This window comes from Antechinus flavipes, chromosome 4 (assembly GCF_016432865.1).
Source record: "Antechinus flavipes isolate AdamAnt ecotype Samford, QLD, Australia chromosome 4, AdamAnt_v2, whole genome shotgun sequence".
Lineage (NCBI taxonomy): Eukaryota > Metazoa > Chordata > Mammalia > Dasyuromorphia > Dasyuridae > Antechinus > Antechinus flavipes.
In genome coordinates this window covers 428,821,711-428,846,845 of record NC_067401.1, presented here as the reverse complement: position 1 = coordinate 428,846,845, position 25,135 = coordinate 428,821,711, and the positions used below count along the sequence as shown (strand labels likewise).

Here is a 25,135-nt window from a genome sequence, read left to right as displayed (position 1 = left end):
AAGGGGGGAAAGAGAAGGAATAGAGAAAAGAAGAGAGGCTGTAGGAAAGAGGATGAATCGAGTAAAAGGCGGAGGAGAAGGAAAGGGAGGAGAGGAGGAAGAGAAGGGGAAAAGGAGGAGGAGAGGGGAGGGGAACAAATCTAGAGGGAGGGGAGGAAGGGGGAGAGAAGAGTAGAAACGAGAGGACGGGGGAGAGGACACAGAAGAAAGAGAAAGGAAGGGAGCCCTAGAGCAAGGCTCTCTGTCAGCGCCCTCCGAGGCTACAGTTGGCACCGGGCGGATGCGTCCACTGGGCTGGCAAGGCCGGGAGCTAGGCTCGGGGCGGCCGCCGCGAGATCCGTGATTGGTCCGCTTTCGGACCCGCACGCTCGCCGGAGTTGGTTCAATGGGGCTCCCTTCCCGCCTTGCGGGTGCCGATCATGCGGAAGGGGGGGCCGGCGCCGCCTTCGGAAGTCACGCCGGCCTCCCCGCGTGCCCGCAGTGGCCTGGCCGGCTTCTTCGGCGGAGGACCTGCGAGGGGGAGGGGTTCTTCAGCAGCCCGGCTCTCGGGCGGAAGTGAGCAGCGGGGTGGGGCGGAGCTGAAGGGAGCAGCTGGGGCAGTTTTAGTTAGGAGTGGCTCGTTGGTCTAGGGGTATGATTCTCGCTTCGGGTGCGAGAGGTCCCGGGTTCAAATCCCGGACGAGCCCGTGTTTTTTCGGCCCCTCTTCCATTTTTCATATTATCCCACAAACTGCAAGGTTTAAAGATCCGAACGCTCCGAACGCCCTCGGGTAACTCGGAAAATCGTCCCTTTTCTCTCGCCAAAGGACATGTGCGCCGGAGCAGGGCGTGGGGCAATGAGTTGTGAGGAGGCAACCCGTGGTTATCGGGGAGATCGATTGTGCATTCTATAAATGTTTCTCTCGAGACAGGTGTGACTGCTCGGCCACTCTGCTCGGGCGCACACTCGCCGACCTTTCCAAGTTCGGGTGCCCAAGGCTAGTTTGCTTTCATTGTCTTTAATGGTAACCTCTCGGGATGCAGGACTGGATGTGGGGAGAAGGCTAAGGGAAGGCGTGAAATGGATGCGCCGTCCTCTCCTCAGAGAGACCCACAGAAATAAAAGGCCCTTCCCCCTAGAACAAAGAGTGGATTAGAATTTGCTGGGGGTAGAAATGAAAACCTAGAAGGAAGGGAAATCATATTAGGTTGGAGCAGGTCCTGTAAAATATATGCTGTCCATGCTACAAATTTCAGTGAGTGTGAAGTCTGTCTTTAAAAATTATTTCCCTTCGGAAGAGTACTCCAAATTGCTCTAATCTTGTAAATTACAGGGAGTAAAGAAAAGAGGGCTCGTCCGGGATTTGAACCCGGGACCTCTCGCACCCTAAGCGAGAATCATACCCCTAGACCAACGAGCCAACACACCCAAGTTATTCTTACCATTATAAAGAAGTCTGGTGATTTGTATTCTACCTTTGGAGCCCTCTGGTGGTGGTAGTGTTCTGTTCCAATTCTGTCGCTCAGAATCATTGTTAACCGCCAATGAAAACCCTTCCTTCTCTTATATAAGCTATGAAAACAGCAGTATTCAAATAAAAGTTATTTTTTCCTCCATGAAAAAGAGAGAGAGAGCTATGGCCTCTTAATAACGTTTTATGTCCACTTACAGTCTTTTGGTTATGACTCACTTGGATGTTCTGTTCCGTCCTTTGCCAGTCTGAAACTTTATCCCTTATTGAAATCTAAATCTGCAGGATAGCATGTATTTCTTTCAAAAAAAAAAAAAAAACAAACTTTATTAAAACTTTTTTTGTTTTGTTTTGTTTTACAATGTTGTTGTTATCCAATATCAGTTCCCTCTTCCCCAAACAAATTTATCCTGCGATAAATAAACAAATCAGGCATTCAACCAGCACTTAACTGTCTATCCTAAAAGTAGCTTACATTCTATATAAAAAGGAAATATGTACATATAGAACTGTTTAATCATATAATTACAAAATAAATATTAAGTGATGGGAAGGGGATATCTATTCCTCCTCTCCATCCCTCCATTCTCTTCCTCCCCCTCCCCTTCTCAGTCCAATTGAGCTTAGTAGGCTCTGGTGCTTAACTTAGTAGGCTCCCCATTCTCTAATTTGTTGTAGTTAGTGTTTTGTACCTCTTCTATGTTTTAGAATTAGAATTTCAAGGCAGAAGGGGCTTACCAGATGATGATTTTACTGATTACAGAACCCATCTTCAAAGAAGGGAACTGAATGGCTCAAAATCACTGGAACAGGCACTAGAACTTAATTCTCTAATTAGTAGGCTCTGGTGCTTAACTTAGTAGGCTCTTTAGAAGCGCTTCTTGACCAGGACTGGCTTCTAGCTCTTTGATAGAGGAGGAATCCATAAACTTTCATATAGAAGGATGAGTCTCAGTTAAGGAGAGTACATGTTCTGAACCTATAACCCACCACCTGCCGCTGCAGTCAAGATTGGTTATTGTACCACTGGAGGACATTAATTCTTCCACTTTTCTCTGGCTCATTCATTCCTAAGGTAATATGTCATCTTCACACAGCATTAATACATAGCTAAACCTAAACCCTTCAAAATTGGGTCCCTACCTGCATTTGTATCCTACTCATATGCCCTCAACTCCAAGCAAAAGCCTGGTGTAATTCAACTATTGTATCTTTCCTAATACTAGTCCTTCTTTCCACTTGGTATGATGATCTCTGTTCTATCTTGTGGTTATGAGCACCCATTTTTCAAAGCTGTAGTTCCAAAACCACTTCCCTGAAGAAAGATCTCCCCATCCTCTAATTTGTTGTAGTTAGTGTTTTGTACCCCTTCTATGTTTTAGAATTAGAATTTCAAGGCAGAAGGGCTTCCCAGATGATGATTTTACTGATTACAGAACCCATCTCCAAAGAAGGGAACTGATTGGTTCAAAATCACTGGAACAGGCATTAGAACTCAGTTCTCTAATGTTCTTTCCCAACCAAAAAAAGCAGACCTCAAAATAATTATTTGTTAAATGAGTGAAGGAGGTAGACTCAAAGATGGAGGAAAATATCATAACTTCATAGGGGTTTGGGTTTTTTCATTTAATACCTCTTCCCTCAACTGATTGCTTAATCTTTAAATATCTTCTGGATAAAAGACTACGTTTCTAAAATGTAGTTTTCAGACCCATCTATAATTGAGTGAGTGGAGAGTTCCCTTAACCTTCATAATGAAACACTCTTGTCCTCTCAGCAAAAGGAACGATTTTCAGCATTTCCTTATCTTTAGCCCAGAAGAATTCTTTGGGATAAATTGAGATCAATTAAGAAAGCATCAGCATCAAAAACTGAGACCTGAGAATTTCTAAAGGTTCTTTGTATGTTTGTTCCAAACCTTTGACAATGGAATGCCAGCTGCTGTTGGGGCCTTCCAGTAATTGTGTATAATAATTGCCCTTTAGTCTGTAAGTTATTTGAGGGCAGAAATTGGTTTTTTTTCTTCTAAATTTTGCATGTCACTGCTCCTGATAGTGGCAAGCTCTGAGATCAGCACACAGTGGATATATGTGTGCAGATAAATGTATTTGTTTACTTGAGTAATCATGCTAAGCCATACCTAACCTGTTAGAAGACACAGGCCTGGGTAAGGCAGCTGCTAGGTGGGAATGTTCATTCATTTTCCAGCAAAGAACACTAGATTGACATGTAGTAAAATATAGTTTGAGAACCCTAGCACTTTAAAGTATTGTTTCCATCTTTCTGTATTTTATTTGAAAACTGTCTTGGATAAATTCAATCTTCATTCTTTCACATCTGAGTAGGAATAATAGATTCAACTTAAAAGTGTTAATGTGCTCTAGATCTGAGGCTATTTTCTTTAATAAAACCCATTTTTTTTTTAAAAAGCAGGTTCTTTGGACAATTAAAAATTGGATTCCTCTACAGCAAGGCAGCTGTCCTGGTATCAAATGGAATGAGTGCCTGTTGGGTACTGTGATCATTTTACTGACTCAGCTGGATGACTGAAATTAAATTTTTGGATCTCCTTTTTTATTTAAATTCAACAAAACCATTATGCTTTTAGGGATACTATAGCGAATTTTTTTGAGATATTAAAAACCATGAAAAAGTTTTTGGTTGCCTTTGAGCCTTTTCCATAAGTCCTAGCCACCACCAAACATTGGTCCTGGATTCTAGGTTCTTTTTCCTTTTGCAGCACATACTGGAGGATCCAGAGTAGGAGGTAGGAACCAGGAGGTGAGAGAGGCTGGCTCAACCCCTTCACCTAATTCATAGATCACTACTGAGGATGGCAACCACACATAACTACTTGATACTATACAATTCCTTTGATTCTCTCCCTATTCCCTTTGAAAAAAAAAAGTTCTTATTTAAATGCTATTTCCTATTGTCCTCAGCATCTCTCATCATTCTCATAGTAGAAACAAGAATTTTCTGAAGCTACAAAAGCCTATAAAGTTCTTAAATCAAATTCCTGCCAGCCAGTCAATAAAATTTTTTAAATGTTCACTGTGTGCAAACATGTGTAAAACTAGAGGCTGAATATGGGGAATAGCATGTTTTAGTGTAAAGAAATATATTGCATCAAAAGTCCCTACGTAACATATTCTCAGAGATTCCTTATACACAAACAAATATCTCATATTTTTAAAAATAGGTGGGAAAATGGCTGCACCTATTTGCATTAATAAATAGCAGAAACCAGATTTAAACCCTGAGTTTTCTAAATCCAGATTCAAGAACTCTTTCACTGTACCATAAGCAACCCCTGCTTATAAATCTCCTTTCTGAAACCTTTCTTTTCTCTTCTGTCAGAATTTTTCTCTTTCTTTTTTCCCTCCTCCCCCCCAACCTTGACATCCTCTCACAATTCCTTACATGATCAATGCCTTATACTATAAGCAGTGCTTCAAAATTTATTCTTTTGTGTGTGAAGGAACATGAAGTGCTATCAAATTGAGCTTGATGCTCTGAAAGGGTATTTTACAGAAACATGCTATTTCAACTCTTTATAAATAACCTTTCCTTTGGTCCTTTTATGGGCCTCTTCTTGAGATTTCATTCTTTGTCATTGTTTAAGGTACCTCAAAACTTCATAAAAATCTATGAGCAGTTGGAGAAAGTTCATCTGATATGCTTTCAGGGTGCTGTATTTTAAAATATTAAATAAAATATGGGGAAGAGATAATGTCCATTTTTTCTTATGGATGGATAAAGACAGTTGGTTTCTTTGTGCCCTGTGAATCCTTCCCTTCTCCCTCATTTTTCATTATGTACAATTGAAATATATTCATCAAAATATAATGGCCAATTGGCATCTTAGATTCAAATGACAAAGCCTCATTCTGACCCTTCATCAAAGTGCAGAAGTGATGCAGAGAGCTTAAAGCTTATGCCCCAGAACACAAACCCTGTTCAAAAGGCTTTCCATATCACCTAAACACAGACTCTTTCTCCTTTTTGAAACTCAGCCTAGTTAAAGAAGGAGAGGCTTAGCTTCAGTAGGCTGGCTACCTGCTGATGAAATCTTTGGCCTTGGCAAGCCATGAAATAAAGAGAAAATGTGAAATTGGCCTCAATCCTATGGGACTTCTACTTTTGAAGCAATTAAGGAGGAGATGGGTAGAAAGAGTGAAGCAAGAATCACTAAGTTTTTAGATGACCTATAAATATGAATTTACTTGTTGGGATTTCAAATGTGAAATCCTTGTCCAGTGTCTAAGGAGTAGGCATACTGCTGAAGGATCTGGATTATGTCAATCTTGGAATATTTGCTATAAACAAACCTAGAAGACAAAAGAAAAATGCAGCTAAATGGAAGAATGGGATTACAGATTCCCACTGGAGAAGCAAATAAAGGGGTTGTTAGAATTGGTCAATTTATTATGTGTTGAAAAGCAAATTGTATGTTTTTGGTATTCAGAAAAGCACACTGAATTTAGACTGATTGAGTTTCACATTCTGCCTCCATTACCTTTGTGACTTTTGACAAGTTACATAATTAGCATTTGCAAGAAAACTACCAGAAAGATAATTGCATCAATACCTGTGGCAGTTAATCAACATCCATTCATTAATTACCTATTCTTTGCTTAAGTCTTGTGCTAAGCTCTGGGGTTCCTGACCTCAAAGAGCTCACAATTTAACAGGACAAGACAATATATAAATCAAAGGCATAACTCCATTGGACTGCCCACGTTGTTTGAATGTCAAATGTACACTGGCCAAAAAGAGAGAACAAAATGAAGAACTCATAAAGGACAGACGCTCACAAGGTGCCAAAAAGCGATACAAAGTCACTTTCAAGATCTCACTTAAGAACTTTAGAATTGATTGCATGACACTGGGAAACACAGGCACAGGACTGCGTAGCATGTTATGCCCTCCTCAGAGAAGGTGCTATGCTCTATGAGCAAAACAGAATGGCAGTAGCTCAGAAAACACTTGAGATGCACAAAGTGAGAGAATCCACCCTAAATGTTCATATGAACTATTTGTGTCTGAGCTGTGACAGAATATATTAGTCTGGTCAGCCACAGTCAGATGAACTGCAACTTGATTTTAACATAGTGATGCCAATTTGGTCCTCTTTGAGAAAGAAAGGACAACAACCAACCAATCCTTTTAAATGAAACACTTATCAATCAGAATTGGCAATATAAAAAGCCAAATTTAGTAGTCTGGTGACCACAACATATAGTAATGTTTTCGAGACCTTTTACTACCAGCTTACAAAGCAGTGAATTAAGTGCTATCAGAGAAAAGAGGCAAACATGAAGAACATTAAATACAACATCTACTAATAGTGTCAGACCCCAAAAATCCTCTGCTATGGACATGAATGAAAAAGGAAGGAAGAAGAAAAGAGAAGAAGAAAGACGAGAAAGGGAGAGTACAAGAGAGATGACTCTGTCTGAGGGAAACCCCACATTAAAAGAATGATGAGTCAGTGAAAGGAGAAGAAAGGTCAGATGAGTAGGAGAATAGCCAGGAGAATGCCTACAAGAAGAGGAAAGAGAATATTGAATAGGAGAGCATGGTTTTAATTAATAATGACATAATAGCTAGTATTTATATAAAATTTTATAAGTGTCTGATTTTATCCTTACAACCACAAAATTATCCCCATTTTACAGATGTGTAAACTGAGAAAGGTATGGATAACAATTATTTGAGGTTGCATTTGAAGTAAGATTTGTCTTCACTCCAAGCAACCCTCTGTCAACTGCACTCACTATCTAGCTGCCCAATGATGTTCACTATCATCAAAAGCATCCAAGAGATTATTCAGGAGGAATGAGGAAAGGTCATTTGATTTAGCAATTAGGTTCCTTGTTGATGTTAGAGAGGGAGAGAGTAATTTCAGTAGAGCAGAAAGGAGAGAAGATAGTAAATTGAGTGGAGGCAATGAGTCAATACAACTTCTTAAAGAAGTTTGACAGTGAAGAGGAGAGAAATGGGATCCAAAAGAGATGTTTGGAGGGATCAGGAAGTTTATATATAAATAGAAGCCAATGGAAAGGATTGAGATGGAAGATGTGCTAGAAGGTTGAGCAATATCTGGAAGAAAGACAAAAGGAATGTAATACGGAAGAAAAAGAAATCAATCTTGGTCTGTAATAAGGAATATATCTTCTGTGACTGGGGAAAAGAGGAGGGCAGACAATGCTATTGAACTCTGATAGAGAAATTAGGAATTTTATACCCAAAGTCTTTAGAGTTCTCAGTAAAGTCAAAGTTGTCATTTGATATAAATGTGGGAAGGCTGAGTCTAGAGGTGAGAAGAAAATGTTTGAAATAATAGTGGTGGGGGCAGGGCCAAATGAGATAAAATCAATAGAAAAGATAGAGCAAGGGAGGTAGTTTGGTGCTCAGGGAAGTGTCCTGAAGATGGAGTGACTGGGCTTTACACCTTTGTGATTTTGTTCAAGTTACATCATTCATCTGGGACTTAGTTTTCTTATCTGTAAACTTGGAGAGTGGAACAGATGCCATATAAAGTCCTTTTTAGCTCTAAATCTATGATTCTATGAATACTGTCTACCAATTGTTCAAAGACAGATATGGGTCTGAAAATGATACATCCAGTGAAGGAAACTATATTATTACAGGACCACAGAACTGAATCCTAAAGACAACCCTTTTCATGACCATAATTGCTACAGAGACCTCTAAAGTACATATTATTCATCCCACAGAACTCAAAAATACTGTCAGCCAACCTGACTGACATCTGAGTCAGTCTAGAGGTAGACTCACAAGACTGTATTGATTCTCATGGTCATTCCATACTAATGACTAGCCCTGGGATAGGAGCAGAGATATCAGTTGGTTACAAGAGAACTAGAACTATTATTCCAGTCACTTGGCTGTTACGATGTTACAAGTAAACCTGAAAACATAGTTACATGTATATCTTGGCAACAATACTAGAGATTGACAGTACTAAAGTACAAAATTTGTATATGTTACTACTACCCTTGTGAATTACTGCATGTCTGAGAATGCTTTTTAATTTTGCTGTTATGTTCATTTGACTGGTTTATGTTGCTATCGTAAGTATTTTGTGTGTACACTAATGTTTATAAATAAGTTTAGTTTATAAGTAGATCTAGTGAAGGTTTTTGTTGTAGCTGGTTACCTTGACTTGGTTGGTTAGCTATGATTGTTGCTTTTGATTGATTGCTGTGTACCATGGATATACATGTACTTTGGAAATGTGCATGTCATTTATTGATAACAAATCATAATTTTGTGACTCCCACATTCAATTACACGTCCCCATATGGGGTCACAACACGAAAGACCAAGGGAAGGAAAGAATTAGGGGTGGGTCAAGGGGTATAACGTAGGTTTGGCCGCGGGTCCTAGGGAGGGCATTGGGCAGGGTCCTAGGTGGGTGGGGGCTTGGAGGAGTTAGACTCGAAGCTTAGGACCTGGACTTTGTTTGAGTGGGATGGAAGGGGCAGCCAAGAAGCGCTCTATGGTGGAGCTCTGTGAGTGACCGTGAGGCGGGGCGGCGGCCAGGGCCCCCATGGTCCTGGCAGCTCGCCTAGTCTGGAATTTGGGGAGAGGTCAGGGAAAGGAAGGGGAAGACTTGGTCAGGTTGTATTCCCTCAACCCCTCCCCAAAGTCGAGGAAGTCTGCTTCTGCTCTTATTTCGTCCTCGCCAGATCCGAGGGAGAATGATCCCCAACTTCTTGCAGGTCACCTTGCGATGTGGAGGCTAGGATTGAGCTCTGGGGGGTATTTCTTTTCCCTTCTTTTTCCTCTCTTTATTCCTTTTTCTCCTCCTCCTTCCCTTTCTTCCTATTTTTTTCTCTCCCCTTGCCCATCTTTTTCCTCCCTCTTTTTCTTTCCCCATCCTCACCAGTACTTTTTGGACTCTCAGGAAGTCTGACTTCCCGATGATTGTGTCTGACATTTTGGGAGGATGGGAGTAAAAAAGGGGGGGGAGAGGCTACGCCTGAGGGACCGGGCGGGATTGTGGGACTGTTAGGAGTTTTAAAGAAGTTCTTATATATTTGGGCATGAAAGAATTGGGTTTATGCAAAAGGGCTGACCAAGTTAACTGAGGTGAGCCTGGAGTTTTTTTTCTCCTTCTGGTCTCCCAAGAGTAAGGCCAAATTAACCTCTTTGACTGTGATATTTTTTTTAAGAGCATTTTTGTCTTGCTAAATATCTTCCCTTTCCCCTTCCCCTCTGACCTCACCTCATCTCAACCGTGTGAGGTGAAACATCCGTGGGAACCTTGAGCTTCAAATCGAGTAATCTCAACTCTCTCTAGTTTTAAAATGTAAACATATTGTTTCATGATTAAAGCCCACATGAAAAGGGATATTCAATTCAGTAAGTTATTTTTAAGGACCTTCTATGTGTGCCACAGGGCAGCAGTTAGGGAGACCTGAGTCAGATTCCACCTCAGACCTTTACTAGCTCTGTCACTCTGGGAGAATCACTTCACCCTGTTTGCTTCAGTTTCCTCATCTATAAAATGAGCCAGAGAAGGAAATGGTAAACAATTCCAATGTCTGCCAAGAAAATCCCAAATGAGGTCATGAAGAATTGGATACAACTAACAACAAAAGAAAAAAAATGTGCCAGGCATGGCATGGAAGGAGGGTGAAGGAAAAGGTTGAGGAGGGCATAAAATGAACAGGCCTTACCCTTAAGATGATTTTATTACTGTCTTTTTAAAATCAAATGTTATTAAAATGTCATAATAAGTTGGGGAGCCGTTTGGGAGGAAAGTTTTAACTGTGGATGTGGGAGAAATTTGGAAAGGCTTTGTGTAGGAAGTATCTCTGGACTGAGATTTAAAGAATTAGGAATTCCTAGAATCAAAGAGAAAACAGGCTTAGAAGAGTACAAAAGGGAGGAAAGAAGAGATAGAGAAATGTCTGTCCAAACAACTGTAAGTAGTGCATTTTGTTTGGAATTCAGAGGGTTTGAGGGTAATATGAAAAGTCTGGACAGGTAGGTTGGAGCCTGATTGTAAAAGGCTTTTTATGGTAATCAAAATTTCCTGCTATTGAACCAGGAAAACATTGTACATAAGCAAGATTGTGTGATGATCAACTATAATAGACTTTGGATGAAAAATGATATCAGCAGTGGACACTTAATTTGGATCAAAGCATACTATTATCACTTTTTGTTCTGATTTTTTTTCCACTATGATTCATGTGGAAATGTTTAAAAATAAATGTACTTTGACACACATATATGTGCATATGTGTGTGTCTATCTATCTATATGTATGTATGTATATTTGTATGTATGTATCAAATTGCTTGCTAGTTTAGAGGGCAGGAAGGTAAGAGAGGGAGGGAGAAAAAATGGAACTCAAAATCTTACAAAAATGAATATTGAAAACCATCTTTACATGTACTTGGAAAAATAACATACTGTTAAAATAAAATTTTAAAAAATAATTTGCTGCTGCTGTTGTCCTTTTAGGCTCTTTGTGACTCCAGTTGGGTTTTCTTGGCAAAAATAACTGGAATGGCTTGCCATTTCTTTCCAGCTCATTTTACAGATGAGGAAACAAGCAAGCTGGTTTAATTGACTTGTCCTGGGTTGCACACAGAGCAAATATCCAAAGGTAGATTTGAATTCAGATCCTCTTGCTTCCAGCGCCAATGCTCTATCCTCTGTACCACCTACTTGTTCCAAGGATCTTTTTTTTTTTTTTAATCTTAAATCACCAATAGGTAAAGTTAGATGTTTCTCAAAAAGTGTATTGCATCTATACATTGATTGGCTATTGTCCTTTATTCTCAAAAAGGACCAAAATGATATTACTATGTTAGAATCGAGTTACATATCTGACTGTGGCTCATCAGACCAATATGAGCTTAGAATATTCTGCCAGAGGTCAGACCCATTTGGGGTGGCTTCTTTAACTTTGCACATATTGTGTTTCTTTTGCCCAGGTTTCGCAGGCATACAACAGTGAGGTTAGCATAACATCTCCTTAGACCTTCAGTTTGTAAGTCTAATACTTCTCTCTCCCACATTTCCTTCAGAGTCTTCCAAACACTGAGCTAGCTCTAGCAATTTGTGTCTATTTCATTAGCAATGTGGACATCCCTGGAAAGTATATGCCAAGATTAAGAGAACTTATAGCATTCAAAACTTCACCATTTGCTGTAACTGATGGTTCCACATATGGATGATGTGGTGTTGCTGTCTGATGGTGGGCCTGTGTTTTCTTGGTGGTGTTAGGCCAAAATTAGCACAAGCAGCAGACTTGATCCCTACTTTGTTGCCTCTCAGTTTCAGAGGCTGCATTGAGAGTATAATCATCTGCAAACAAAAAATCATGCACCAATACTCCCTCAACTTTATTTTTGGCTTGTAGCCTTTTCAAGTTGAAGAATTTATCATCAGTACAGTAGCTGATTTTGATAACATTTTTGTCGTCATTGAAGGCGTTTGACAACATAGCTAAAAACATCATGCCAAAAAGCATGGGAGCAAGCACACAGCCTTCTTTCAATCATTGGCAACTGGGAAAGCTCAAGAGTATTGTCCAGTGTCCAGAACCTAGATAAGCATGCCGTCATGAAAATGATGTACTATACTGATAAATTTCTCTGGACAACCAAATTTTGACAGCCCTCACGACTAACAGTATCAGAGGCCTTGGTCAGATCTACAAATGTATATAGACCTCTGTTCTGCTCCTGGCATTTTTCCTGGAGTTGTCAGTCAATAAACACCATATTGACTGTTCCTTTACCTTTATAAAGATGGACATTGGAAGCATCCTTGAACTCCTGGGCCATAAATTCTTCTTGCCATATAACCTGGAAAATTTCAGTTGGCTTTTGTATGAGCAATGGACCTTATAAATCTCAGCTGGTATAGAATCAGCATCCAGTGCTTTGCCACATAAAAGTAACCTAAAGGATTCAAAAATCTCTTCTTCAGTTGGAACTTCAGCTAGGAGTGATTGATTTCAATGTGAGGTTTGTTATGGGCCAGAACTCTGAACTTGAAACAAGGATTCTTACAAGGTACTAAGTGGAATTGATGAGACAATGGTTGTCTAGTTTAGCATGATGCTTAATAGTTCTCTAAATTCAGTATGGTTGATTTAATCTCACAACAAATAATGGTTTCCTAGTGATATAATGATTGGTTTATACTCAGTGTAGAGAATATAAGCTAGGAGCCTCAGCTAGATTCATTCAGAGGCAGAGAAGACAAGAGAACTGGAGGCAGGAGCTTAAGCTCTCAGAACCAAGGAGAGAGATTCATTCGATCTTCAGTCAGGCTCCTAGGGGATTGAGAGGCTCAGAGGGAGAGAGCTAGAGAAGACCAGTGGACCGGAGGCTGAAGCACAAGCTCTTGGACTCAGATTCATTCATCCCATCTCATACCACCTTGATGGCAGGCTCTCCTCCTTAGTTTCTGACATTGAAACCAAGACTCCAGAAGGCCTTTAAGAAAGCTAACCGGGCCCCAGGAAATGAGACAAGACTTTGAAAGAGACAATAAAGGATTTGGACTTTAACACTTGGCTGTCCTTGTGGTGATTACTGAACTGTAACAAAGACTGCTCCCAGAGACTCCAAGGAAACCAAGCAGAGAACATTACAGAGGTTAATGGTCAATATCTTCAGCACTGATTGATGGTCTATTGAGAACACTATGGAAGTGTTCAGCCTATCTCTCTATGATCATGTCTTTAACATTTTGTATCGTATCCTGCCAATGATCTTCAAAATCTTCCTAAGACAACTCAAATGGAAGGGATTTCATTTTCTGACATGGCACCAATATACTGTCACCATCAGCAATGAAAAGTTGAGATGCATCATAGGTCTTTGGCCCATAAATTGCCTTCAGTGCATCATAAAAACACTTTGGATTGTTATCATCAGCATAAAACTAAATTTCAGCTTCTTTCTTACTCAGTCAAGAATCTTGAACCTCTTTAAGTTTTGATTGTACTTTACTTTTGCAGGAGTTGAATGCTTCCTTCTTGAAGATGGAGGAACTATGCTGTTGATACATTATCAGCTTCTGAATTTCCCCATCATTTTCATCAAACTAGTCTTGATGTTTGTGAGTGTTCTCAGATGAAGAAATGCAGTGCTGTATAGCAAATCTCTGAAAGCTGCCCAATCCTTTTCTTCTCCATTGTTGCCAACTGTATGTTGACTCAAGTTACCGTTCAAGTTGGCAACAAATTTCCCTCTCACTCTAATATGTTGACATTAATTCTTGAAGTAGTCTTTTTGCCTTGGAGTTGCTGCTTTTGTTGAATGTGAATATTCAGCTTGATCATAAGTCTGTGATCACTCCAGCATTCTCCACCACACATTGCCGTTGTCACTCTCAAATCCTGTCTGTCTCCTTTTTTTAATATGCCAATGCTTGCTGCAAGGTTGCATCCATGAAGTTTTATTGCATTTAGATCAATGGAATACAGTGTTGGTGATGAGAAGGTCATGAGATGCACAACTTTTATGAGCTTGTTTACTAGATTAGTTTAAATTGCAAAATTTACACCAGCTTCACAGCCTCACTTTCACTGTAGCCATTTCAGAAAAACATGTATCCAGCTCCTACTTCAGTAAGCTGCTCTTCATTTGCCAGCCTTGTTTCACTCAGGACTGCAATTGCATTGGATGCAATACTTGTTGAGTTCTGTCTTAACAAGAGATGTTCTTCTTTCAGGTCTACTGGATTTTGTGTTGTCTTTAAGTGTGCACACATTCTATGTGCCAATGGTAAGAAGAATCAACTTTTTACAAGTTTTTGTCTTGACCACAGGGTTGGATTCCTGAGTGCCATGGTAATCAGATCAGGGTTGGGTAAGCAATTTTTAGGGCACCTTTTCTACCCCATTCCTCACATATGGAGGTGAGCAGTGAGATCCTTGAAAGGTTGCTCAGATACCAAGGAGGCTGCTGAACCCACTGCTGCTTCCAATGAGAAGATGACTTGATGACCTAGACCACCTGTGTGCAGGGTTGTGACTACAGCTCCTAGTGAATTTGCACCTTCTTATTTGTCACTCACCCATTGCCACAGAGCTTTGAGGGTAGAAATGGTAAAATGCTATGTGCAATATCTTTTAATTTGGAAGTAAATTGGATTTAAGTGAGACAGAGTTGCATGATGTCATCAACCTCACTCTCTCTTCTAAAGCTACTAGTGTCCAGTGACACTAGTCACGGTGTTTTAATTGTGTAACCTAGCTCTAAACACTCCACAACACCTGCTTCACCTGCCTTCATGGCCATTGGAACAGATGATTCTCATCTGCCCATTCCATCAGGGGAAAAGACATGTAAAGACATGCTTGCAGTATACACTCCCCTAACTTACCATAAAATTTGAGACCCTTTGGTTACCTTCAATCTGGTTTAGCCTATCTGCCAAAATAATTTACCTCTATATAGATATCCCAAGTTTATTGGAATTGCATTGAATCATCATATTGCTGAGAAGAGCCAAGTCCATCACAGGTGATCATCACAAAATCTTATTATTATTGTGTACAGTGTTCTCTTGGTTCTGTTCATTTCACCCAGCATCAGTTCATGTAAGTCTTTCCAGGCTTTTCTAAAATCACCCCGCTTATTATTTTCATAAAACAATAGTAATTTATAACATACATATACCATAACTTATTCAACCATTCCCCAACTGAAGGACATCCACTCAATTTCTTGTTCCTTGATACTACAAAAAGGGCTGCCACAAACATATTTGTACATGTAGGTTCTTTTCCCTGTTTTATAATCTCTTTGGGATATAAACCCAGTTGTGAGACTGCTGGATCAAAGAGTGCACAGTTGGGCAATTAGATGGCAAAGTGAATAGAGCACCAACCCTGAAGTTAGGAGGACCCGAGTTCAAATCTGATTTCAGGCACTTAATACTTCCTAACTGTGTGACCCTGGGCAAATCACTTAACCCCAATTGCCTCAGGGGTAAAAAAAAAAGAGTGCATAGTTTTATAACCTTTTGCACATAGTGATTAAAGAGGGTATTAAGGAAGAGGGAGGGGTTTTTATGGGGTAGAGAGAATAAGAAAGATGTCTTTGAATCTCTAGTACCTAACAACATGGGATATATGGGATATCAGGGAGAATTAGCACCTGTGATGTGAGAAATTGCTGAGCCTTTTTCAAGACTCTCTGATGTCTACCTTCATCCAAGTCTCACCTGTGGCTCCAAGAAAACTGTAAAATGTGAAGGGTTCACGTCTCAGTAAACCTCTGGACAGCTGTGAGTAATTTACAGTTCTCAAACCTGTGATTTGGAGGATGCCTACTCCAGAATGTGAAGATTCCTTCCTCCTCATTAGATTAAGTAGATGAGAACAATTTATTCCAAGGCACTGTGGAGGGCTTGGAGATCGGTAAGATATTAAAGATGCCAAGGACATCTACTGTCAACTGCTACCATCGGTTATCTTGTCTTTTGTCCTGCCACTAGACTTCCATGATTCAGAAAGAGAGAGAGAGGCTAATGACTATGCAACTCTGCCTCCCTTAAATTCAGTTCATTCACAAGTCAAGAAATTATCTGTGATCGTATTCTTCCAAAATGAAAGAAAAATAAATACCTAGCATATTGTGTCAGGCATGAAATGCTTCCTGAATATTTGAATGAATGACTCTTTAGGAAACACCTTCAAATTAACTGGAATACTAAGGTCTCTGAGAGAGGATGTAGCTTCTCCAACAAGACACAGTTGGACCTAATTTTGTCTTTTCTCATATATTCTCCTTCCTTACACCAGAAATACCAACTATCTTAAATCTTTTCTCTAACATAACTAGAACACAACATGTCTTGGCTATTCCTCCTTTTTCAGTTCCTTCTCACTCCTCTGTAGGTGCTCTATGATCTACCAGTGCTGGTCCCTTGTCTTTCCTTGACCACAATAGTTTAGCCTGAGTTGTCCTCCCATTTCTAGAACTCTCCCCCACCTGATTTCTCTGGTTTCCTTTAAGTTTCAGCTAAAATATCTTTCCTAGTCCTTCTATTTTAATATTTTCCTGAAGAGAGTATCTCTAATTTATCTTATATACAACTTATTTCTACATAAATTTTTGCACATTGTTTTCCCTGTTAAAATGTGAGCTAGACATGAAATTAGTTGCTTATTTTTGCTTATTTTCTGCTTATTCTTTGACAGGCTAGGCTAGACATTGGAAATATAATCCTGCTCATATGATCCTGCTCTGTGCCTGGTATCTGAGCAATATTGCTGCTGCTGGCTTTTGAATTTTATCCTTACCTGGTTCATCATCTAGGCTTCTCTACCCTGCCTGAGTCTGTAACATGAACTGGTGGATAACAAAGCTGTCAGTTGATACCTGTTCCCATCACAGTGCCTTGGTATGAGTCTGGGAGCTTCTCCTGGCTTTGGTCCACAGCCTCTTCCAGGCTGCTGGAATGCTCATGCACAGTATGCTCCTGCCCCCATCCTGTCTCTCAGTATCCACAGACCTCTATGTCTGTCTCCCTATGCAAGACCATTATGATTCCCTGTAATTTTTTCTAGATTTCCCCATTAGAATTTGGCTCATTGTATTTTCTAGATCTGTTTAGAAAAGTTTTATGGAGGAAGCTGAACACTAGTCATGCCTTACATGCTTGCCATTTTGACTCTACTTACATGCTTTTTAATGATAATAAGTCTCCTGGCCAAGAAATTTAATAGTAGAGCCTGAATTCAATTTACTTTCTTTTCTTCCACCTATTATTGAGTTGGGTTTTCTTTTGTAAATGTAATTTCAGGAGGCATTTGAGCCAGGGTTCAAAGGGCTTGGGGCAAGTCACTTAAGCTCTCTTCATGTTAGTTTCCTTGTTTGCAAAAGGAGAGTATTGGGCTGGAGTATATCTAAGGTCTCTTTTGCAGCCCAGACATTGTATGATGCTCAAACTCCCACCAGTCTAGCAGTCAGCTGGGGATGGGACTCTCTAAAGTTCTGTAGGTGTGCTGCTATGGCCTTTCTCTAAAGGGAAGCTGCTCTTCTGAGCTATAGCTAACATTCGCTGACTACTGTTAAGGATCTTGGCTTCTGAATCTCAGTTATTACATATTTAAATTATTCATGTTGTTCTTACTTGCCATATCAGGCACCCTAAGTGCTTTCTAGAAATACTAGCTATAAGTCTGGTCCTTATCGATCAGTTTTAGCCTTAAAGTAATACAATGCAATTAAAATGTTCTCCAACTAATTACTAATTCCTTATTCACTATTTAGAATAGAAAAATACATGTTTAATAGTTGTGTTAGGGAAATATTTTTTATGCTTTCACCTGATCTTTGGCATAAATTAGATTTCTCACAAAGAGAAGGATGTTGCTGCTAAAATAAATATGAAAAATTCAGGGAGGAAAGGAACTTGTGTAAAGATTTTACATAGCCTAAGTCTTTTGCTGTGTATTTTCACTCTGCCTTGATAGTGGTTATGTTAATATGTAGAAAATCTACTACTTCAAGAAAACTCTATGTATGTTATGTAAAAATTTACACTTACTGAAAATAAATTGAGATTACTTATATACTTTTGTAAAACCATAGAAATTTCCTTTAAATAACAAGTCTCTCTGTATTTAATTATGAATTTATTTGCAAAAAGATATGTAAGCAACTGTTGAAGAACACTATTACATCCTTTTCCTATACCATGAGGTTTGTCAAACTGCTATAAGCTCTTCCTATATAAGCATGCCCTGCTTTAAGCTAACAGATTGTTGTCTTTGATTTTTAGTGTATGTATAAGGTAACATGTACTTTGAATAGTCTTTTAAAAATAAAACAATGCTATTAAACCATGTATATGTGTATTTTAACATATTTAACATGTATTGGTGTACCTGCCATCTGGGGAAGGGGGTAGGGGGAAGGAGGGGAAAAATTGGAACAAAAGGTTTTGCAATTGTCAATACTGAAAAATTACCCATGCATATAACTTGTAAATAAAAAGCTATTAAAAAAAACATGTATATGTGTTACCTTTAAAATTATTTTTAATCTGAATTTGCTAGGGAACAAATGTATGTTTACTTTGCCTTGGTTGCTCTCTGGAAAATCATGAGGATAGGAACTAGGAATTGATTGTTGAGATAATTTCCTTTTGCCAACATAGGTCAGCACCTTTTCTGCAATGATAGGTTACATTTTTGTGTATGACTATAACAGAATGTTGTAATAAGGAAAAATAATTTCAGAGCAACCCACAAGGTTGCAAAACAGAAAAATGAGGCAATAGAATTACTTCTGAACTGCAGAATTGTTTATATAGTAGGCTTTCAGGTGGTCTTTTTCAAGACCAGGATGTCTTCAGGAGACAAAGGACTTGCACCTATATTATGTCAGCTGGGGAATAATGAGTAATAAAGTGAAGAAGCATTGTTGTTTGATCAAGGGTGTAAACACTGAGACAATTTAGGGGAGTTTTATAATCTCTTGGATACATTATGACTACTGATTTGACAATCAGTAAACTTCTCATTAACTTGATATAATTTCTGCCTAATTTTTATGACCTAGCAGCAGCTTACAGTCTTAGAGCAATAAAAGTGAAGTGATTTCCCCAGAATCATATAAGCCAATATGTTTGAAACCTGGTTTGTACTTGCTGGTCTGCTAGTGTGTTCTTACCTTCTTTCTCTCTTCCTCCGCTCTCTCTTTTGCCCCCTCTTTTTCCCTCACCAATTCTGCCTTGTACCCCGTCAGAGAAGTTTTCCCAGAAGCATTTCACATAATCTTCCTTCTCATACACAATTGAGGCTTGATTTTCAGTGATATCATTAATACATTATAATTGAATTCATCTTTATGTACAATCAAAAATCCCATTGTAATGCTAGGCAGTCAGTTGTCCATTTATAACATTGTTCCAGTGGAACTAATTGCTCTCTGTAGTGTTTCATTTAAAATCCTATTTTTGTGTTACCAATTACTGTTAAGTAACTTGCTTATATTGCTTTAGTAGTATTCTTTCTCCTGTTCCATTCTTTCTTATCCCTCCTTCAACCCTCTTTTCACTGTTCCTGAACAATTCTTTAATTTATATTAGGAGGAGATCCAAGTAATCCTTGGCATGTTGGCTACTCTATGAGTAAAACAGACAACAGTTGGCTTCATGAAGCTATTTTGCTAAAGTCTTATCTAAATTGAAATAGGTTCTCTTGATACTTCTTTGTCCATGATAGCAAAAAACTTTTTAAATTTTTGAGGATCTGTCCAAAGAGTTTTTGTTATATTGGTTATATTTATAAATATTTTGAATTTGTAGATCCTCTGAAAGGCTGTCAGAGACCTCCAAGAGTCTCTGGACCACATTTTAAGATATAGTTGATCAAGTGGAGATTCTGTAATTTTTTGTTGCCCATCCATTTTCTTGAGCATATTAGGTAGAGATAAAATTACTGTGCAGGTAATTTTACTTTTGCTTATAATACCATTTTTGCATAATAGATCTATTTAAAAAACAATCAACAAGTATTGGAATCTTTACAAACTGCTAACTCATTAGAGTTGATGTTTTGGGTCAGACCCTGAAACAAGGTACTAAGCAGAACTAATTGATACAATGCTTGTGTTCACACCTTTACTCATTGGAGTTCACAAGTTTTGGAGATTCACAAAGTAAACTTTGTAACTTTGTGAATTCACACCTCCCTTGAAGCTCTTAGCACCAGAGAGCACTATGGGAGGAAACCCATAATCCCTCTCTCTCGTATCCCACAATTCCTCTCTCTCATATAAAAGAAACAAACAGAGGCTCTCGGACAGATATCGGCATAATTACGCGCCAGAAGCCCTCTCTCCGAGGCAAGAGAGATCTATTCCATTTTCCACTTGGCTGGCTGGGCTGAAGGACTAACCTTTGGATTTGGAGACATTCGGAGGGAGCTCTTGGAACCAAGCAGAAAGATAGGCCTCTAAGAATCTAGCTATCCAGACCCAAGGAAAGAGACAAGACTTGGAAGGAGAAATAAATATTTGTATTTTTACCAGCTGCCTGCATTTGGGGTGATTATTTATCTGAACTGATACTAAGGCTGCCTCCAGAAAACCTCCCCCAGAAACCTGCTCTTGCTCCCAGAGAGAACTATCATTTTATATTATATAGTTTAAAGAAGAAAAAGAACACTACAAAAAAAAACTGTCGATCTATTGTCAGGGTGTGCATCTTGGATTGTTTTTCTAGCAGTAGTAGTGTGTGATATTAAGCTATCTATATTTTTGTTTTAAGTTTCTTCATAATCAGTGATACACATTTGTGATGCAGCTATTTTAAAATACCTTTAAGGTGAGCTTGATCTCACTGATCTGGGTGTACCTTTGGCCATAATAAAGTTGTTTAGTTGTTTTTTAGTTGTGACTCTTCACAACCCCATTTGGGGTTTTCTTGGCAGATATTGAAATGGTTTGCCATTTCCTTCTCCAGCCCATTTTATAGAAGAATAAATTGAAGCAGAGAGGGTTAAATGACTTGTCCAAGATCACACAGGTAATAAGTAAGTGTTTGAGGTCTGATGAGTCTTCCAGACTCCAGGCCTAGCACTCTATCCTCTATTACTACCAGAATAGATTGCAACTCATTATTTTTTCTCATTCTTTCTGACTCTTGTCCATGCTTTCCCATAAACCCTATAAAGAGGATTCCCCATTCTGGGGAAGGCTAGAGACCTTCAATTTTTTTTAAAGACCAAGGCAGTAGGTTATACATATACTAATCTTTTGATTTTCATACATAGCCAGGCAACCTTCTGTTCAAATTATGTTTACTTGACATCTGCTATTTCACACATATTACAGGCTACTTAGAGCTGTCCTGCATTTTTTTTTTCATTGTCTTTGTTCACCTGCAACTTCCATTCTTTGAAGAGAATGTTAGGAGATTGCTAATTATTTATAAATACTCATATCTTGGATGGGCACTACAAATGTACAATGTTATTAGCTAAAAATTGAATGGGTTGGGCTGGAATGTTGTGTGATAGTGAAATAGGAAGAATTGAGGAAATAGAAAATCTAGGCATTCTTAAATAGAAAACCAGATTCCTAGAGACTGAGCAGATAGAAGGGAAGTCAAGAAAAGAGATACAAAGTTCAAGCATAAAAACCACAGAAGATATCCTGACCATTTAGAACTGCCATCAGATTGACTGGTGAAGTTCAAGATAGTGTCTGTCTCCCAGCCCCCCTTGAGGAGAAGGAGGATGAACTAACAGGCAGACCCCCCTCAACTGGGGATGTATGTGTCTCGACAGACGATGGAGGTGTGATGTCAGGCCCCTGTGGCCCTAGCAGGTACAGCTGCCTTATCTGCTCCCTTCTGCACAAGTGACCTGGTTTTTGGCTCGTTCATTTGGTCCCACTCGAAGCATCCTCTTTTAGCCCTTTTCTTCTCCACTTGATGGATTCTCTGGACTTGCTGGTGGCAAACTTGCTTTTATCTTCAAGTGCCTAAGCATGGACTAAAAATTCAACTCTAGGGGCACCTGTGAAGAAATTGAAATCCCAAGAGTTGAAAAAAACAAAGGGAGATGACAAGATAAAGTGACTGAAAGAAGAGAAGAAATAGCTTTCCAGCTATAGGAACCTAATGTCAGCACTTAGTGCAATGGTGCTGCTCTCATCAAGAACTCTTAAGTCTATCCTTTGTGAATAAGGAAGAATTGTAAAACAAAGATTACCAAGAAAAGCTGCTGGAAAATATCACGTCTATTTTATGAGTCTTGAAGGAATGAAACTCGAGGCCAAAAGTTTACTTTCATGTTACCTTTACAAAAATGGAGAGACTTTTTTTAAGCTAGAAGATTCTGACTTCAGGACTACTCTTAAGAATAACACTCCATCAGGATACCCATATCACAGTGAGGAAGTTCTGGTAGTACAGTTTCAGGTAGAACAGAGCTGCCTGAGCCCCAACCAAAAGCTTAGGACCCCTTGAAGGAAAGAGAAAGGTAGGATTCCTCTGCCATGAAGATTTCACGGGTGCAGGACCAAAATAGTGAACTCTTTCTTTGCTTTCAGCCACAAGCTCCCTAAGGGTGCTGATGTTCTTGACTCTCAAAATTACAAAAAGCCCATTACAAAGAAATCATATTGAAGTAGTTAAGAAAAAGAATAGGAAAAGTCATTCTGGTTGCATTCAGAGACAAAAAAGGTCAGCCTCTAGGAAAGAAGCTCCTGTAGCTATTTCCATTGCATAAGATAATCATCTTGAGAGACCCCTGTGCTGTTCTGATGAGTGAAAGAGGAACAAGAATATAACAGTGACAGATAAAGAAAAAAAGAACTGATAAATAAAATATTTGCTTTAAGTTCATGCTCCCAAATGCATACTGTGCAAGTAAGTTCTTGCAGAGAAAATGCATTCTATGCCAATGAAATTTCAGAATATAAAGAGAAGTATGTATATCCTATAGGATCTGAAAGTATCTTTGTAGGAACTGGGGAAAAGAGGGAGCATTGCAAATGCTGACATTTTAAAATGTAATTCTGAAATAGACAGCAGTAGCTCCCAGGATGAACAAAATTTGACTTTTGTGGTAACATTTCAAGAAAAAAAAAATCTGACAAACACAAGTGGAGAGAAAGAAAACCAGCTAGTATTTCTCCAACAAATGCAACAAAGCCTTAGTCTATGCTGATAGAAACTGTTTAAAAAGTAGATGTCAGAGCCAAAAGCTTCCTCCCACATCTCTAGGGAAAAAAGCATCATAAAACTTTCTATACAAGCTGACTGAATTCCAAAGTGGTAAAGCTTTGATCACTGTTGCAATTCAAATACCCTGGAAACAGAGAACAATATATGGCTATCAGTCACTTATCTGTACATATATACATATATATATACACATAGACACACAATACACACATATAATTATTAGTCACTTATATGCACACACATATATATATATACATATATAAACATAAACATACACATATATGTGTATATTCACTTAGGGTGATTTACTTTGAAATAGAGTCTGAGGTATAGTGATAATTATGCATATCCCATAGGCAAATTGTAATTAATAGAACTGTAGTATGCCAAGGCACTTGGCAAAAAAACTTGTAGTCCTGGGGAGAGAGACCTGCTCTAAAGTCCTTATTTTATCACCATAGTTGCAATTCTGTCTCAAATAAACAAACTTCTTGTCTAAAAATGAAGTATTGCCATAAAGTTAGCATTTGTGACCATTGTGTGCCCTGCCACTAGACTTCAATAACTCTAGAAGAGTGAGTAAGGATGATGGCTGTGTTAAACTCTGCTTCACTTAAATCTAACTCACAGTCAAGTCAAGACTACCCCATGATGCCACTGGTTTTCTTCAAAAAAATAACACGGACCTCCCATGCACTCTGAAGTTTTTGAATATTCATAGGTGTTTGCATGTTATCTTTTCATAAGAGACTATGAGCTCCTTGAAGGAAAGAAAGGGGCCAAGTTTTTACCTTTATTTGTATCCCCTGAACTTAACTCAGTGCCTGGCACATAGTAAACACCCAATAAATGATTATGGATGATGACTTGAAAAGAAGGGCTATTAACCATAAAGAAGAAAAGAATTAATGATGTGTTTTGGGGAAAAATAGCCCAGTTTGTTTGAAGTATAAATTGTATGGATGTAAGTATATTAGAAAGGTAAGGTCTTGCCAAATTGTGGGGAGGGAGCAGTTCTTGAATGTTCTAGAAATGGAGTTTGTGCTGTATTGGTAGGCAGTCGAGAGGATCTTGGGGGTAGAAGTGTTGGTTCTTTTCATCCTCATGTTAATGACTTGGATAAAGTCATAGATAATGCATGTAATCAAATTTGCAAGTGATACAAAGCTAGGAAGGATAATTTACCTACATATAACAGGATTCAAAAAAGTCTTGACAACCAAATCAAATTACATAAAAATAGGAATGAACATACCTCACCTTAGAATTGAATTACAAATCAGCTCCACAGGTAAAAAGTGGGAGACAGAGAACAATTTGTATTAAAAATAAAATCAACAAGTTTGATAGGTTGCAAATTCAGTAGGAATTAGCAATGACATAGCAGCCAACAAATCTTTGTCAGTGTCTAGTAAAGGGTTGGTGTCCCTCTTCATTCTACTTTAGTCAAACCTCTTTGAAATGTTTTTGTATTCAGTTCTGGGCACCACATTTTAGGGAGGTCTGGAAAGTAAAGTGGAAAGCATCCAGAGGACAGTCATAAGGCAGGTAAAGGCTTTTGAGTTAAAGTCATATAATGATCATTTGAAAAGAAGGCTCAGCAGAGGCTTGGAGAAACTTGCGTGAACTGATGCTAAGTAAAATGAGCAGAACCAGGAGATCATTATACACTTCAACAACAATACTATATGAGGATCATTTCTGATGGAAGTGGCTCTCTTCAACAATAAGAGGATTCAAATCATTGCCAATTGATCTGTAATGAACAGAACCAGCTATACCCAGAGAAAGAACCCTGGGAAATGAGTATAAACCACAACATAGCATTTCCACTCTTTCTGTTATTGTTTACTTACATTTTTGTTTTTTCTTCTCAGGTTATTTTTACCTTCTTTCTGAATCCGATCTTTCTTGTACAGCAAGATAACTGTATAAATATGTATACATATATTGTATTTAACATATATTTT

At 38.8% G+C, this 25,135-nt stretch overlaps 2 non-coding genes and 1 pseudogene across 2 annotated transcripts; 2 read left to right on the top strand and 1 right to left on the bottom strand.

The window, feature by feature from the left end:
- The first annotated feature begins 419 nt into the window (after nucleotides 1-419).
- On the top strand, nucleotides 420-23,221 carry LOC127561646 (methyl-CpG-binding domain protein 4-like; annotated as a pseudogene).
- On the top strand, nucleotides 615-686 carry TRNAP-CGG (transfer RNA proline (anticodon CGG)). The gene has a single exon. It is a non-coding gene; the product is annotated as a tRNA-Pro (tRNA).
- On the bottom strand, nucleotides 1,329-1,400 carry TRNAP-AGG (transfer RNA proline (anticodon AGG)). The gene has a single exon. It is a non-coding gene; the product is annotated as a tRNA-Pro (tRNA).
- Nucleotides 23,222-25,135: the final 1,914 nt, after the last annotated feature.